The 15,231-nt window shown below is 37.2% G+C and overlaps 1 long non-coding RNA gene across 2 annotated transcripts; it reads right to left on the bottom strand.

The window, feature by feature from the left end:
- Positions 1–5,032: 5,032 nt before the first annotated feature.
- LOC106035267 (uncharacterized) lies at positions 5,033–15,110 on the bottom strand. 2 transcript variants are annotated; one of them, XR_010828767.1, is made up of 4 exons: positions 11,641–15,110; positions 11,448–11,489; positions 7,857–7,936; positions 5,033–6,197 (listed from the first exon to the last, which is right to left on the bottom strand). It is a non-coding gene; the product is annotated as an uncharacterized lncRNA (long non-coding RNA). The 2 variants fall into 2 exon arrangements; XR_001206666.3 differs by lacking the exon at positions 5,033–6,197 and adding an exon at positions 6,301–7,277.
- Positions 15,111–15,231: the final 121 nt, after the last annotated feature.

Genomic DNA, 15,231 nt, shown 5'->3' with positions numbered 1-15,231 from the left:
ACTAGAAGTCTTGATTTTGCTCAAGGTGGGCTCAAGATTTACTTCTTCCCCCCCCCCCCCCCCCCCCCCCCCCCCTTTTCTTTTTAATCAAAGAAAAAAGTCCCTTTGCAAATATACCTTGTAGGTATTCTTCTGTGCTTTCATTTAATAGGGTTAGATCATTCTTCACCTCTGTGTACATTCTGTGTATGTGCACTGTGGCCATGAAGTAAAATCCATGCTGAGTTACACCAAGCTAATTCCACTGAAATTAGTGGAATTTCACTGGGTAATACAGAAACACTCAGTATCACTATAAGTTGTTAAATCTTGGAAAACTCCAATACATTGAATTATAAGTGTAACATGTTTCCTGTGTAACATGCTCTAGGTGAGCACGGGGGTTAGACTAGATGATCTCTGGAGGTCCCTTCCAACCTCAACCACTCTGTGATTCTGTGATTCTGTGACTACATTTAGTATTTAATTTCTCTAAACGGTGATAGAAGGATTTATGAAGACCTCATATGGCACCCATTGATTAAACAGAGTTATCGCTTAGTGGGCTGGGAAAGCAGAGAGGAATTGGAGTACATGAGCTATCTACGAGGCAGAAAGCATATGTGAGCTTAGTAATCATATGTTTCATTGACTAAACAGAAAACAAAACACTAACTACGTTTATGCTCCATGGGCACATTAAGCTTCAAACTTTTTCAGAGTTCAGTGCAGCAAACTGCAATAAAAAAATTGCTGGCAAGGAAATACCAGTTTCAAAGAATATTTTTTCTGGGATAGCTAAAATCAACATTGGCTTTTCTACAGGAAAATATTATTTAGGCTGTTCTATATCCGTTGTTGAAAACACATCACCTTTAAGTGAATTATCAAATAGCCAAAGGATAACTAAGAACGGATCTATAGCATTCTCCCCAGTCTGAGAAACATCTAGATCCCAGTTAAATGACAGTAGCTTGGGTGGCTTGTTTGCTTGTTTGTTTGTTTTCAGTTATAACAAAATTGCCCTGTACTGCAGTAGTTCCTCCAAAATGTTCAATGCAATATGATCTTTTAAACTTTAATAACTAGATATGAAGAAAATTGTTCAGATAAAAATGATGCCAAAAGAGTCTAAGAAAGTGAAGAAAACTGTTTTGGTCATGTAGTTAGAAAAGAAGGGCTGAATACAAAAGAAGATATGTAGAACACAAAGTGAGAAAGAGCAAGGAGGATGTGAGACAGTGGACTGAACTCTTAATCAGTTTGGAAACAAAATCAGCAATGAATTATCTGATTCATTCACAGCTATGACAAGATCTTCTTTATCAGACTGGAACCAGACTTCTAAATTAACATGATTAATGGCAAGAGTTATATTACAGCATTTTTTTCTTAATTTGCCATAAATATAGACTTATTATTTATAATAAAAAATAAATATACTAATTGTAGCGAAAATGTAATAAAATGTAAAAAGCATGTAACCGAATACACAAAAAATAATTAGTATGTGTCCCTCAAAGGTCTATCACAAAGTCTGAAAGATGAATGTAAATGCTCACATTTAGGATTTTTTCTCATAAACAGACTTAAATTTTGATTTACTGTAAAGTACTATTTAATTAACAATGTTAAACAAATGCCAATCTAAAAGAACTGGTTTATATACTCAATTGTTTTCAGGGTAGTTTAACACATGAAAATGAAAGAGAAAGCACTGTAAAGTAGTCACCATAATATTTTATAATTGAGTAAATAAATTGGACAAGATTCTTTACTAACGTCCAAGAAACAGTCAGTCTAAAGAAACAGTTGCTGATTTTTAAGAATCACAGAATCATCTAGGTTGGAAGAGACCTCCAAGATCACCCAGTCCAACCTCTGTCCTAACACTAACAAGTCCTCCACTAAACCATATCACTAAGGGCTACATCTAAACGTCTCTTAAAGACCTCCAGGGATGGTGACTCAACCACTTCCCTGGGCAGCCCATTCCAATGCCTAACAACCCTTTCAGTAAAGTTCTTCCTAACATCCAACCTAAACCTCCCCTGGCGCAACTTTAGCCCATTCCCCCTCGTCCTGTCACCAGGCACGTGGGAGAACAGACCAACCCCCACCTCTCTACAGCCTCCTTTAAGGTACCTATAGAGAGCGATAAGATCGCCCCTGAGCCTCCTCTTCTCCAGGCTGAACAACCCCAGCTCCCTCAGTCGCTCCTCGTAAGAGTTGTTCTCCAGACCCCTCACCAGCTTCGTTGCCCTTCTCTGGACTCTCTCGAGCACCATACATACTCTCCCGAGACATACATTTTCATGTATGTCAATGAAAGAAATAGCCTCTCTTCACCTGCAGGAGCACTGCAATTGGATGTACTGTATTTTATTGTAAAAAAAAATCGGTATTTATGAAGTAACAGACAGAGGCTACTTCAGGATTTAGATTATTATGCTTTTCAATGACTCAACACAGATTATAAAGAATGGAAGAATGCCCGCTTTGATACCTTGCCTCAGCTACTGGATATTGTCTACTAAATAGTTTTCATTTTCTTAGGATTCAAAATGCTAAAAAAAGTAGTTTCCACCTTACAGCAAGTCTACTAAAAACACAGTTCTTCTATAGCTCATTTAAAACAGATGCATCACAATAACAAGAATATTTTTGCCAAGCAATAAATGCAGCCATCCTCTAAATTATTATTATTATTAATAATAATCATAATAATAAAGGCTGCTTAATCTTCTCTAGAATAATCTTGACATTGTATAAAGGGTTGCATATGTCCCTACAAGCTATTATTACATGATGTTTTGTCATCAATGGGATAAAATTAATGACAGTAAAATGATAACATGGTATGTATATGATCATGTTTGACAAAGGATAGCATCAGAAATGAAGGAACATATTCTTTTCAGTTGACTTAAAATGAGATTATGCTATCTTTATCTTTGATACCTATTTAAATCGGATACCTATACACTGTCAGACATCTGTCAAACAACACACTTTAAAAAAATGTAAAGTGTAAAGCATTAAAACAGATTCTGTTTATAAAATTCATCCACAATTTCAATGATATTCCAAGATATAGTTTTAGACACTTTTCAATTGCATTTATTTTTTTAATGTATTTAGGGACTCAAACATAGGTGTGCCATGGGTCTATGCACAGTCTTTGCTGGCAGTAACTGTGCAGCAATGTTTACTACTTATCAGTGAAAAGTGGGGCTGAGGCTTTCAAGACGACAGTTCATTAAACCAGAAAAACATTAGGTCTTATAAACTTTTCAGAAAGTTGCAATATTTTCTTTTCTATCTTGCTTATAACCCAAATAAAATTTCCAGCAATGGAACAGTGATGGGTTTTGATTCTACATTATAGAACAAATTTAATTGATACACATTCTAAATAAGGGAAATGGTTTAGTCCCCTGACATTTCAAATGAGAAAATTCAATCACAGGCACAATGAAGCATAGCCATTTTACTTATTTATTTATTTTACTCTTGATCACCAAAGTTTTATTTTATTAGCCTGCCTGAAATTTCAAAACGATTCTGCAGGTCTGTAGATAAGTTAAATAAGAATTGAACATACATTTATGATAGATAAAAATGTCATCAATTGCTTTATCACATCCATTGAGAAAATTTATTTTATTGTGATTATATTAAATTCCAGGACAACTCCAATTTATGCTGTGATCTAGTGAATGTCATCTCGGATTCAATGAAGTTGAATCACACTTAAAATAGTTATCCAACTATATATAAAATTCAGCTAACATATAGTATTTGATTATAGCTATATTGTACTAATTTAAAATAACAGGTAATTGAGTTGATTAAGGTATTTCTAAATTGTCCATAAAGATACCCTGGTTTGTTCAGAGAAAATGGCAGAGCCTTCTATTCATCTGTTTCTTCCAGAATAAGTACAGCTACCCCTGTTTCACTTGCATGGAGTAATAAGGTTTCACTGTCGTATCTTCTTAGATCAGTACAACCTTGTAAACAGTTTAGTATCTTTTTTTTTAAAAAAAAAAAACAAACAAAAAAATAAAAAATAAAATCAATGATACCATTTTTGTGCAAGAGTGCCTACAGCACAGCGATATATGCTGATGAAGACAAACTAATAGGATGTTTACTGGATACAAAGGTTTTTCACAGAATCACAGAACGGCTGCACTTGGAATGAACCTCTGGAGCCATCCGGTCCAAGTCCCCTGCTAAAGCAGGGACACCTAGAACAGGTTCACCTGGACTGTGTCTAGGTGACTTTTGAAGATCTCCAAGGAGGGAGACTCCACAACCTCTCTGGGCAACCTGTGCCAGTGCTCCATCACCTGCTTAGTAAAGTGCTTCCCGGTGTTTAGACAGAGCCTCTTGTGTTTGTGCCCACTGACTCTTGTCCTGGCATTAGGCACCACTAAAAAGAGTCTGTCTCTGTCTTTTCTGCACCCTCCTTTCAGGTGTTTATAGACATTACTAAAATCTCCCCTGAACCTCTTCTCTCCTCTTCTCCAGGCCAAACAGACCCATCTCTCTCAGCCTCTCCTCATAGGAGAGGTGCTCCAGTCCAATCATCTTGGTCCTACATTCGACTCTCTCAAGTATGTCCAGATCTGTTGTACTGGAGGACCCACAACTGAACACAGTACTCCAACACAATACTTGAACATAAACTCACAAGAAAATGCATTTACATATATGCATATTAATAGTGTAGGTTTGGTAACAGTAAAATGATCAAGTAACAAAGATGCCACTCTAACCGCTCTAATGAGGACAGGCAATAAAATTTAATTTTACCATTGATTTTAATCAACTATTTACCCTGCTGCTGACACGCACAATAGTCCATCTTTCCCTGGCCTGCAGTCAGATTTTCTGTGATGAAAACTGTATGTGTAAAGCAGAAACCCATATGGATCATATCCCCATAGGATTTTCTTAAATATATAATAAATCAATATGTGCTTCTTTACTGTATCTAATTCTTTCACTGAATAGAGATGAGAAGAAGCTGGATCCTTCTTTTTTACTCTCCTTTATTTTTTTTAATAAACAGTGTCCTGGAACTAGAGCCACAGCAAATCTCCCATTCTGCAACAGGAGATACAAAGATCCGAAAGCTTTAGACTCCGTTAATTTTGAATGCATAAGATCTTCTCTATCCTGAAATATACAGAATAATAACAAACTAACCTTTTAACATATAAAGCCTGTATTTTAAATAACCTCTATATGAAATTGACAGCAATAAAACATGTTATTAACAATACTATGAGATTGTTTCTTACAGAGAAAAAAGTATTTTCAAGACTAGTTATATAAATATCATCCTTTCAGATAGTTAAGAAATATTTTTGCTTTGTCCTCATTAAAATAACTTCTCCCTTTCTTCATTCTTTCTATTTTTTTATTTCTTTTGGTAGATTAGTAGTTAAAAACAAACTGCTAGAGCTAAAAGTATTTAATTAACATAACAAAAATACTACTTCATATCCTTCTGGGATCTCCTTTTGACTCAAATACATTTAGAGATGATGAGGGGTACCTTTCATAGGTCCCTCTTGGGAAGTTATGTGCTCAAGTCACGTTTACATTAAAAAGATTTGTTTGTGTAGCTCCCTGTACACCATTTTGAAGACATGCTTCTTGGAATATCAAATTATATTCTATTTGATAGATGTGAAGTCTGCTAAGAATACCAAAGTGAATTTTGTTGCTTGCTTGTCCTTCAGTTCAAAATTAGCATTTTGCAAGTTATTTAATTTAGTCTGATAGGCATATAGGAACCGATACTACAAAGGCTTTCAAATACTTTCACTAAACTATTATCATACTTAGAAATCCCTGATAGCACTTGTCTAAGTGCGTGTGGGTTGGGGGGTGGGGGTGGGGAGTAGGGTCTATTTTCTTCTTTTTATGATTATAAGAAAATTTTTTTTTTTTCTTATTTTTAGAAGTATCTGGTATTTGGAGAGGAAAAATAAAGAAGGCATTCAAGATGGAAAAAACAGTGACATTTAAGATCAGCTTTGATGATGAAACATGTAGTTTATTCACCTGTATTTCATAAAAGTCCAACAGGCTCTTAAGCCTGGAAAACTCTAATTTTCTACTTGTAGTCAAGTTGTGAAGAGCTACTGCGTATCAGCTTAGGGGGTCACATTGCACTGGGTCATACAGAATGAGGACCATTCCTACAATAAAGAAAACATGTTATGTATTTATATATATATATGCATATATATATATATATATAAATTTTAGTTTTAACTGAATCCTAGACCCTCTAAAGAAAATATTAAACCTCCAACTGAAATCAATGGGGACAGGTTGCAGCAATGCTCATTTTCTTAATGGAAGGAACTATTCACAGCTGCTTACTTGGTGACATTTTCCAACATCCTAGGAACTCCTATAAAATAACAGTTAAAGCTAAAAGGAAATTACATCAGAGAGAAGTGTTTCAGTAGAGTATATGGTTGTTTATATATGGCGCTCTGCACATAGGCAGATATAGATAATAGATTTCTTAACTAATCTATATGGAGTCTCATATGTCAGGACATAATGTCAGCTTTTTACTCACGCACAGATAACTCCCTCCCCCTTTTTTTTTTTTCCTCTCTAGACAACAAATTATACCATAACATCTACTTAAGAACTCCTAGCATTATCTTTTTCCATTATCATGGGTTACAATTGTTGGAGTATGTGGATCATTCTTTCTGCCTTTTATAATTTGTAAAGCTGAATATTTATTGGAGCCTTTGCTCCATTTTCTTACTTATTGGTATAGTTAGGTCCTAAATATGATATACATGCTCTTTCAAACCAAACCTATGTATAATATATTTTAAATAACTGGACTGACTATATGCTTTGGGAGCTTATGAAAAGAAATCTTCAAGTCTCAAATCTCATCTTTTTATGAAATCTCATCTTAACACAGTAAAAAACAGAGAAATGCCAAATTGAGCTAATGATTTAGCAAGGGGGAAGGCTTTCATTCAAGAGAAAGATCCCTGAGAAATCCATCAAAAAATAGAAATGAACAGATTTTCCCCCCAGCCTTCTTTTAAAACACAAAGCATAAGAGCTGTTTTGTTTGTTAGGCAAAATTCCACATATGATACTACCCACCATGGTCCTCTCCATCATTATTTTGCTTCATCCACTTCGATTCTGAGCTCAGTTTCGTTGGAGGCTGCTTATGACCACCTTGTATAGTTATGTTACTGTCTGCTGTGGTGCTGAGCTTGTGCTATGCCAGGATACTGCAAACAAGGCACATCTGTCAGTGCCACGAGCCACCTCTCCTGCAGCCTACTGCTTTTCCCAGACATATTTCCTCTCCTTTTAGAGTTTAACACATTGTTATTGGTTCTAAGCATAAGCCATGAAAACAAACAGTACTCAGCCTGTCTCATGAAAGCACTGGTGCTGGTCATTGAAAAGGACAGAGGATTTGAGAGCCTTGATATCTCCAAATTTCACCATCATAGCTACTAACATGCCGTATGACTATTAAATACAACAAGGTAACACATATATACTGCAGAAGATGTATACCAAACTGCTCTGTGCATACAGGTCAGTTCAGACAGGTAGGAAACCAGTCTCTAAATTAAACCTCTGATCAAGCTCTCAAACACATTAGAATATTTTGCGCTATGAGAGACAAATGGTTCTCCTCATCTTCTTGTATAGAGATCCAAACTCAGACAAAAATTTTAAAACTGTGTTAATATGAATTTTGCTTTCCCATAAAATATGACACACCAAATTTGATTCAGAAATCACTGCTCATTTATATATTACTCTTACTTTACTTCATACTCTCTATTTTTACTTACTCTTCATTACTCTCTGCCAAAAGTTATTTCTGTGAATGAAATCAAAATGTTCAGATAATGGAGGTCTTCTAGTGTCAGATCTGTAAGTAAGAGACATAACCATAATTAAGTTCAAAGATTTCTGTATTGTCATTTCTTGTCCAGTTACTCACTAACATACAAAGTAGGTAACTTGAGTTCCAGTTACGTTATGACATCCTATTTCCAAAAATACTTTAAACAGGGAAGAAACATAAACTTTCAATAAACCTCTCAGTTACACCTGTTACAGCATGATTATAGCACTTCAGATATCAGAGACAGAAAAAGACCTCTGTGTTCATCCACTATCAATAAAAAATTGATCTCCACAGTATATGCTCATCTGTAACACATACAGCACTGGAAGGAAGATCCCGTGAGTGCAGAGCTTCAGGCTCTGCCACTGCCCTCTACCTTTCCCTGAGCACATTAAGTGCCATGTTTTTCCTTTCATTGCTCTCCTTTTACCTACTCTTCTAAACCTCTTTGTTCCTCTGTTTGGTTTTCATCTACTCTGAGCTGTAGTTGTGGTACTGAATGCTGATGAGACAATAAAGTGTTCTAACTCAGAAAGTTACTTTTCAGCTGTATTTCTTAGCATAACACAGCCAGTGCATTTGTATGGGGAGTCTCTGCATTGAGGTACTGTATTAAGGGCAGTTAACTCAGCTGCTTGCAAATACCCTGGGTTCATGAGGGACTGCAAGCATGGATCACTGCTGTAGCAAAGACAGAGGCTGAAAACACAACACACTTCCAATTCAAGTTGCTGTTTCTCACCCTCTGCCTTCCCAGTGTCCTGCTGGTTCTGTGCTTTCTCAGATTTCATCCTAGCTCCGTGGACAGGGCCATTCCCACCTCCATCTCTCCTATGCTGTTTCCTCAGATCCATCTCAGCATTTCTAATTCCTTCCTCAGCCTGACCACGCCAGTTAACTCCTTCAACAAAAATATTTGTACAACTACATTGGGTCTGTTTTCGTTGTTGTTGTTGCTTTTTTGAATTTTTTTTTTTTTTGCTTGCATGCTTGTTTACAAAACTAGAAGGAAGAATTTAAAAAAAAACTAGGACTGAAGTGGCCATTCAAGGTCATTGAGGGCATGCACCTCCATTTAAGGGCACTGGTACTATATAGTAAGTGCAAAACCAGCCATGTGAATGCTTATCTTTCTACCTCTATAGTACACAATAATTTATAACAGCAAAATAATAAAATATTTCATTAAAGAAAAAAAAAATCATTTTGTCAAAGAAAGCAAAAATCTCAGGAAATAAAGCCTTTAGAGGAAATAACTCAGAATTCTAAAACTCACTCCCTATTTTTCTCCCTATCAGAAGAGTAAGACAGAAAGGCTGAATCTGAACAAATAATATGACATGCACATCATTTATCATATGCATCAGTCATTGGAAAGAAAAATTCAGATTTCTTTCACAAGCATCATAAGAATTTGGACCTAAAATAAGAAAGATTTTTAATTTTGCTTGGCACCTCTACTCCAGGAAGGCAAATCAAAATACATAGATGATGCATTGCTATATAATACTGTAGCCCCATTAAATTACTTTTGAAAGTTTTGAAAGCAAATGCAGTATTTTATTTTTTCCTTGTTCCTCACAAGTTTTCTCTGTAGCTGACAGATAATACACTGGGTCTTCAACAGACAACATAAACCCCTTTTTTACCATAGTAATCCATCTTCTAGAATAAACACAAACAAGATGCATCTAGCAATTTTTCCATTACTTCAACTCTTGGCAGAATATAAAAATTCAATTCAGAGAAGGTTAAGGTAATGCTGATCAACTGGTGGAAGCAACTTTGACAAAACGGGAAAGATGGAACCTTGCATATTGAGACACAACAATGCTGATGATATGTTATACAGGTACTGGGTGTCTCTGCACAACAGGAAGTTTTTATTTCTTGTAAGAGGTAAAAACTATTGAGACTATCAGATCTGCTGGTGCTGCTATAATATCAGATAAACACATTGACACATATCCATCTAGTAGCCTGAAGATCTTCTAAGGTTATTATTCCATTTATTGCCTCATTTATTGCCTCAGTACAGAGCTCCTGCTTGTAGACCAGGTAATTTTACAGAAAAGTCCACAGTGAAATAGTGAAAAGAGTAAAACAGTACAGCTTTACTGAAACATATAATTTCCTTTACATAGAGCATTATATGCTTTCCAAAATTTGTATCTCTTCTTTATTATAAAAATGTGTAGAGTATTGAAAATCTCAGGAAAGATTTGTGTTCTCTGCTAAACTTTACAAAGACTTCCCATAAATATAAGCTGCCCCTGAAGGTATACACAAAGTGATGTAGTGGTGACATTTTTTCCAGAAAGCATGCGACAACTACTTTTCTTTAGGTTGCATCTGTTCACCCTTAGCTGCAATACTCAGCTAGATAGTCCAATTGCTTGCTGCTTTGGGGGAAGCCTCTAGTTCCCTTAGACATCCTGGCAATTAGTATCTGTTTCAAAGACCCAGGACTGAAGCAAGTGTGTTATTGATAAAAGAAAAGGCAGTTCTGCCACACTCCTGTTAGGCAGGCATTATTTTAATGACATCTTCTGCACCCTCTAAGCCTGATTATTTCAATGGGCTACATCCTAAGAGGATTTTAGGTAGATTTCATGGGCCTTTTATTTTAGACATGAATGGGAGAGATCTAAGATCATCTCTCGCCCTGAATCAATCTCTTAAAAGTAGTATAAATATGGATTGACTGAAGAAGATCTGAAATAAGTGGGTGGTTGCTTCAATTTACCCAAGGAAAGATTAGAAGGGTTATAGTAATATCCAGGTGGGCATGAGAACATTACAGCCCACAGCAGGCTGCTTGGCCAGGTAAGCACACAGTATACCTCGCTCCCACTGCCACATCCACACCCCAGCTGCTGCTGGCACCCACTGATTCACTAAACAAGCTTTATAAATTTGAGTATGAATGGTATTACCAATGTACAGAGGAAATTACTATTTGATCTGATAGAATAGATCCAAGAGCACTGCAACTTCTGTAAATTGCTATAGAAACCCTTTAAGAACAATGATAAAGCAGAGAAATGTTTTCCCACTCTATGGATTTGAAAAAGAAAAGAAACATGTCTATGTATTATTTGCCTTTGGAAAGCGTTCATACTTCGATTTCATATACTGCGTTTGTATTTTGAGACTTAGACATTTATTTTATAACTTATATAACTTACAATAGTTCTAGCTATTTTATAACTGTGGTGGGTTGACGTTGGCTGTCTGTCAGATGCCCACCCAACTGCTCTCACATCCCCTTCTCACCAAGGATGGGGCAGTGTCACAGGAGAATTACAGAAACTAGTTCTTGTGATGAGGTTAACCCAAAGGATTTATTAATCAACAGATAAACAGAATTAATGATTAAACATAAAAGGCAGTCTGCATTCTATTATGGTTAACCGGTGGTTGAATCCTTGACTACCTACTACATGCCTAATAATTAAGCTAGTTTGATGTATACAAATTATTGCTTAAGCTCAACATATATGCACTGCATGCATATAGAAACGCTGCTTACCTCGCTGTAAAGATCAGATGCTGGGTAAGAGGTCTCTCTTGGCTGTTAAAAATAGAGTTGAATGGTGAAAAATAAAGACAAGCTAAAAACAAACAAACAAACTGCTTTCTCCTTTCCCCCCAAGTAGTGCAGGGTGTATGGGGAATGGGGTGTTATGGTTAGTCCGTAACAGCTCCCCTCTGCCACTTCTTACTCCTCAGACTCTTAACCCTGCTCCAGCATGGGTCCTCTCCACAGGCTGCAGTCCTTCAGGCATAACCTGCTCCAGCATGCAGTCTCCACAGGCAGCAGCTTCTCTCAGGACACCCACTTGCTCTAGCGTGGGTTCCTCCACATGCTGCATTGTGGATATCTGCTCTGACATGGTCTTGCTATGGGCTGCAAGGAAGTACTCCACCTTGCGCTGTAGGGGAATTTCTACTCTGGAGCCTGAAGCACTTCCTTCCTCTCTTTTCTCTGACCTAGGTGTTAGCAGGATTGTCTATTACACTTTTCCTTCCCTCACTCCTCACGGCCATGCTGTGTTTTTGTCCTTTCTTTAATACATTGTCACAGCGATGCCACCATTTTGTCTGCTGGGCTGAGCTGTGCCCTGCAGTGGGGCTGCTGGAGCGGGCCGGAACCGGCCAGAAACAGCTGTGTCCGGCATGGGGCAGGCCTGGCCTCGGCCCACAGAGGGCCCTGTGGTGACCCTCCCCTGTAGGCCCATGTCAAAAACCTGGACGTGGACACAGAATATAAGTAACATCATAAAATATAGTTACTGCAAATAAGTAATTACATGTACAGAGACACACATAGACTGTCCCCAAACACACAGACACTTCTCATCTGCTCATCAACTGGCCTAATATTTGATAAACTGAAAAATGAAACATTTACCAACACATTTACAGACACTGAACACAAAATTATACAACTTCTAGTAGGCACAACTTTAATAAGTTATTTTGCATTTTCCTTGCATTTTTGCATTTTTATTTTAATACATAAGGAAACCTGTTAAAATCTATAATGCATGGAAAAAGTGCTCTAACAGACATCTATTAAACATCACTATGTTTAATTAGTTAAAAGTTGGTGCAGAACCAAAGTTGAGAGATCTGCGTCTTGGCTTTCGAATTATAGCGAGATCTGACATGAAGTGTACTACAGTGCAAGGAGATGAATTGTGTGCTAATCGACAATACAGAGACGATTGCAGCACTGATTGTCATAGCAACTGTATCATAACAGACATGAAATATTTTGACATTATGCTAGGGCTTAGGCTTTGAACTTACATGACTTAGTGTGTAGGAATGAAGCAAGCTCTCACACTTAGCAGGGCTGCCAGTCCATGCAGCCCTGAGGAATGAAAAGGTGATAGAAAATGATCGAGGATCTAACCACTTCCTTTGGAACAGCCAACAGTCCTGGGATGTATGTTATATTCAGCTTATTAGAAAGACAGAATATTAGAAACTCCATTCCACATCAGAGGATGGGGGGGGGTGTGTGGCTGACAGAACAATAATACCACACCCCAGTGGTATTAACAACAAATGTTACCTTGGTGTGGGGAATGAACAGAGGATAATTGGCTTAAACCTGCCAGCATGAATAGGTCTGGAAAACTTCCAGTAGTAGCCTCACATGACACCTCTCTCGGTGTGTTCCATTGCTGTTGCAGGTAAGAACAGGAGACTGCTGTGACAGACTGCTGTGGCTGGTCATTTATTGCACTACTTGGTGCTGTGGTTTAATCCCGGCAGGCAGCTCAGCACCACAAAGCCACTCGCTCACTCTCCCTGGGTGGGATGGAAGATAGAAGTGGAAAGGTAAAAGTGAGAGAACTTACAGGTTGGCATAAAGACAGTTAACTAAGTAAAGCAAAAGCCACATGGATAAGCAAAGCAAAACATGGAATTCATACATCCCATCGGCAGGCAGGTAGGTGTTTAGCAACTTCCAGGAAAGCAGGGCTCGTCGTACGTAACGGTTTCTTGGGAAGACAAAAATCATCACTCTAAATGTCTCCCTCCCTCCTCTTTTAACCCAGTTTTATTGCTGAGCACAACATGAGATGCTATGGAATATCACTTTAGTCAGCGTGGGTCAGCTGTCCTGGCTGTGTCCTCTACCAGATCCTGGTGCACCCCTGGCCTCCTCACTGGCAGGGCAGCACAAGAAGCAGAAAAGTCCTTTATCTCTGTGTGAGCACTGCTCTGGAACAACTAAATCATTGGTGTTTTATCACCACTATTTTCATCAAAAATCCGAACCACAGCATCATACCAGTGTCTGTGAAGAAAATTAACTCTATCCTGGTGAAAACCATGACACTTGGTTGTACAGCTAAGTGCCAAAAATAATTTACTAGCACTCCTGAATAAGTTTAGCTTGGTTTTCAAGAATGCTGAGTAATGTCTCTCCTCTGAGGAATCCCATTGCCTTTACTCAGCAAGAAGAAAATAAACATTTTAAAGTAAGCTTGTAAGATGCATTAACATGCAAAAAAAAAAAAAAAATGTTTGGAGAATGTGCGGACTTGCAAACATCTATCTCTTCTACCAAATTAGGAAAGTTACACAATTTTTTAGTGAAGTTTTTGTTTACCCTTATCGTAATTGTAATGAGAAGAGGAACTGTATATTCATTCATTTCTGTGGTGTACTGGTTATTAGAATTAAAAATATTGTACAGGTTATGTAAGGATCAGATGACAAATTTTACATTTTAGCAGTTGCCTTGCTTGCCCATGTCACATTCACACACATTTCTAAGGCAGAATCCTCCTTCTCCAAAACTTTATTTTTATTTCAATTTTACAGGGGACAAAACACTGGTAATTTAGTGTAATAAAACCTGCCCCATGTTAAATTTGCGCCACTGACAGTACAACAGTCAGGAAAGGAACATAGCCATTTTACTACACCATGCCAAGAAGCATTGCTCAGCATGATCTCTTCTATTAATTTCTGACAAGATCAGAAGAGTTTAAACAGGTATTAAAGTGCCAGTGCAGATTACAACATTACTATTAATAGTAGCAGTCACCTTCCCCAAAGGAAAAAAAAAAATATTCTGAATAAGAGTCAATTCACATATATATATATTAAATATGTATATATTAGCTGAAACAGAATCCTGGGACTTCTCCATGTGTCAGGTCTCATTCATATTAATAAAGCAGTGGCAGTATACTGACAACATTCACAAAAGAACTGTCACATATGGTGTGTTTAAAATAGAACTGGAAAATACTATTGTTTGACCTGAGATGCATCGAAGTGGTGCAACACTTTATGAGAAAGTTGAAAATGCTGCTCTAGATTAGGCTAAAGAAGATTGGATTAACTCCTCAGATGTAATAGTCTCTTTTATAGCTAGCTGAGGACCTGGCTATATGGCTATATAATATGGCTATTATGAGGCACTGAGTTCAACTTCTTCACAAGTTCTATTTTCTACAACACTGCAAAGGGTTCAAACTAATGCCAATTGTGAGATTTGCAGTTTCCAGTATTTTCTGGTTCTGTCTACCAAACATGTAGAGGTGAACCTTGAAAATCATTCAAAAAATAAAAATAAATAAAATAAAAAATCAACAACAGAATCTCATTGGCATTAGTGTGGATACGTTCATGAGGTCAACAGCCCCAACATTGCACATTCCCTAAAACAAAATACCTCAACAATATAAAATAGAATAAGAAAAAAAAGTAGGTTATTTTGAACTTGAACCTGAAGTTATGGCTCAGGGGACTTCTGTGTAGATGAATTTAAAATTGTCTGGTTTTAT

This window comes from Anser cygnoides, chromosome 2 (assembly GCF_040182565.1).
Source record: "Anser cygnoides isolate HZ-2024a breed goose chromosome 2, Taihu_goose_T2T_genome, whole genome shotgun sequence".
Classification (NCBI taxonomy): Eukaryota; Metazoa; Chordata; class Aves; order Anseriformes; family Anatidae; genus Anser; species Anser cygnoides.
The sequence above is the reverse complement of the archived record's forward strand: the minus strand, read 5'-3'. Positions and strand labels throughout refer to the sequence as shown.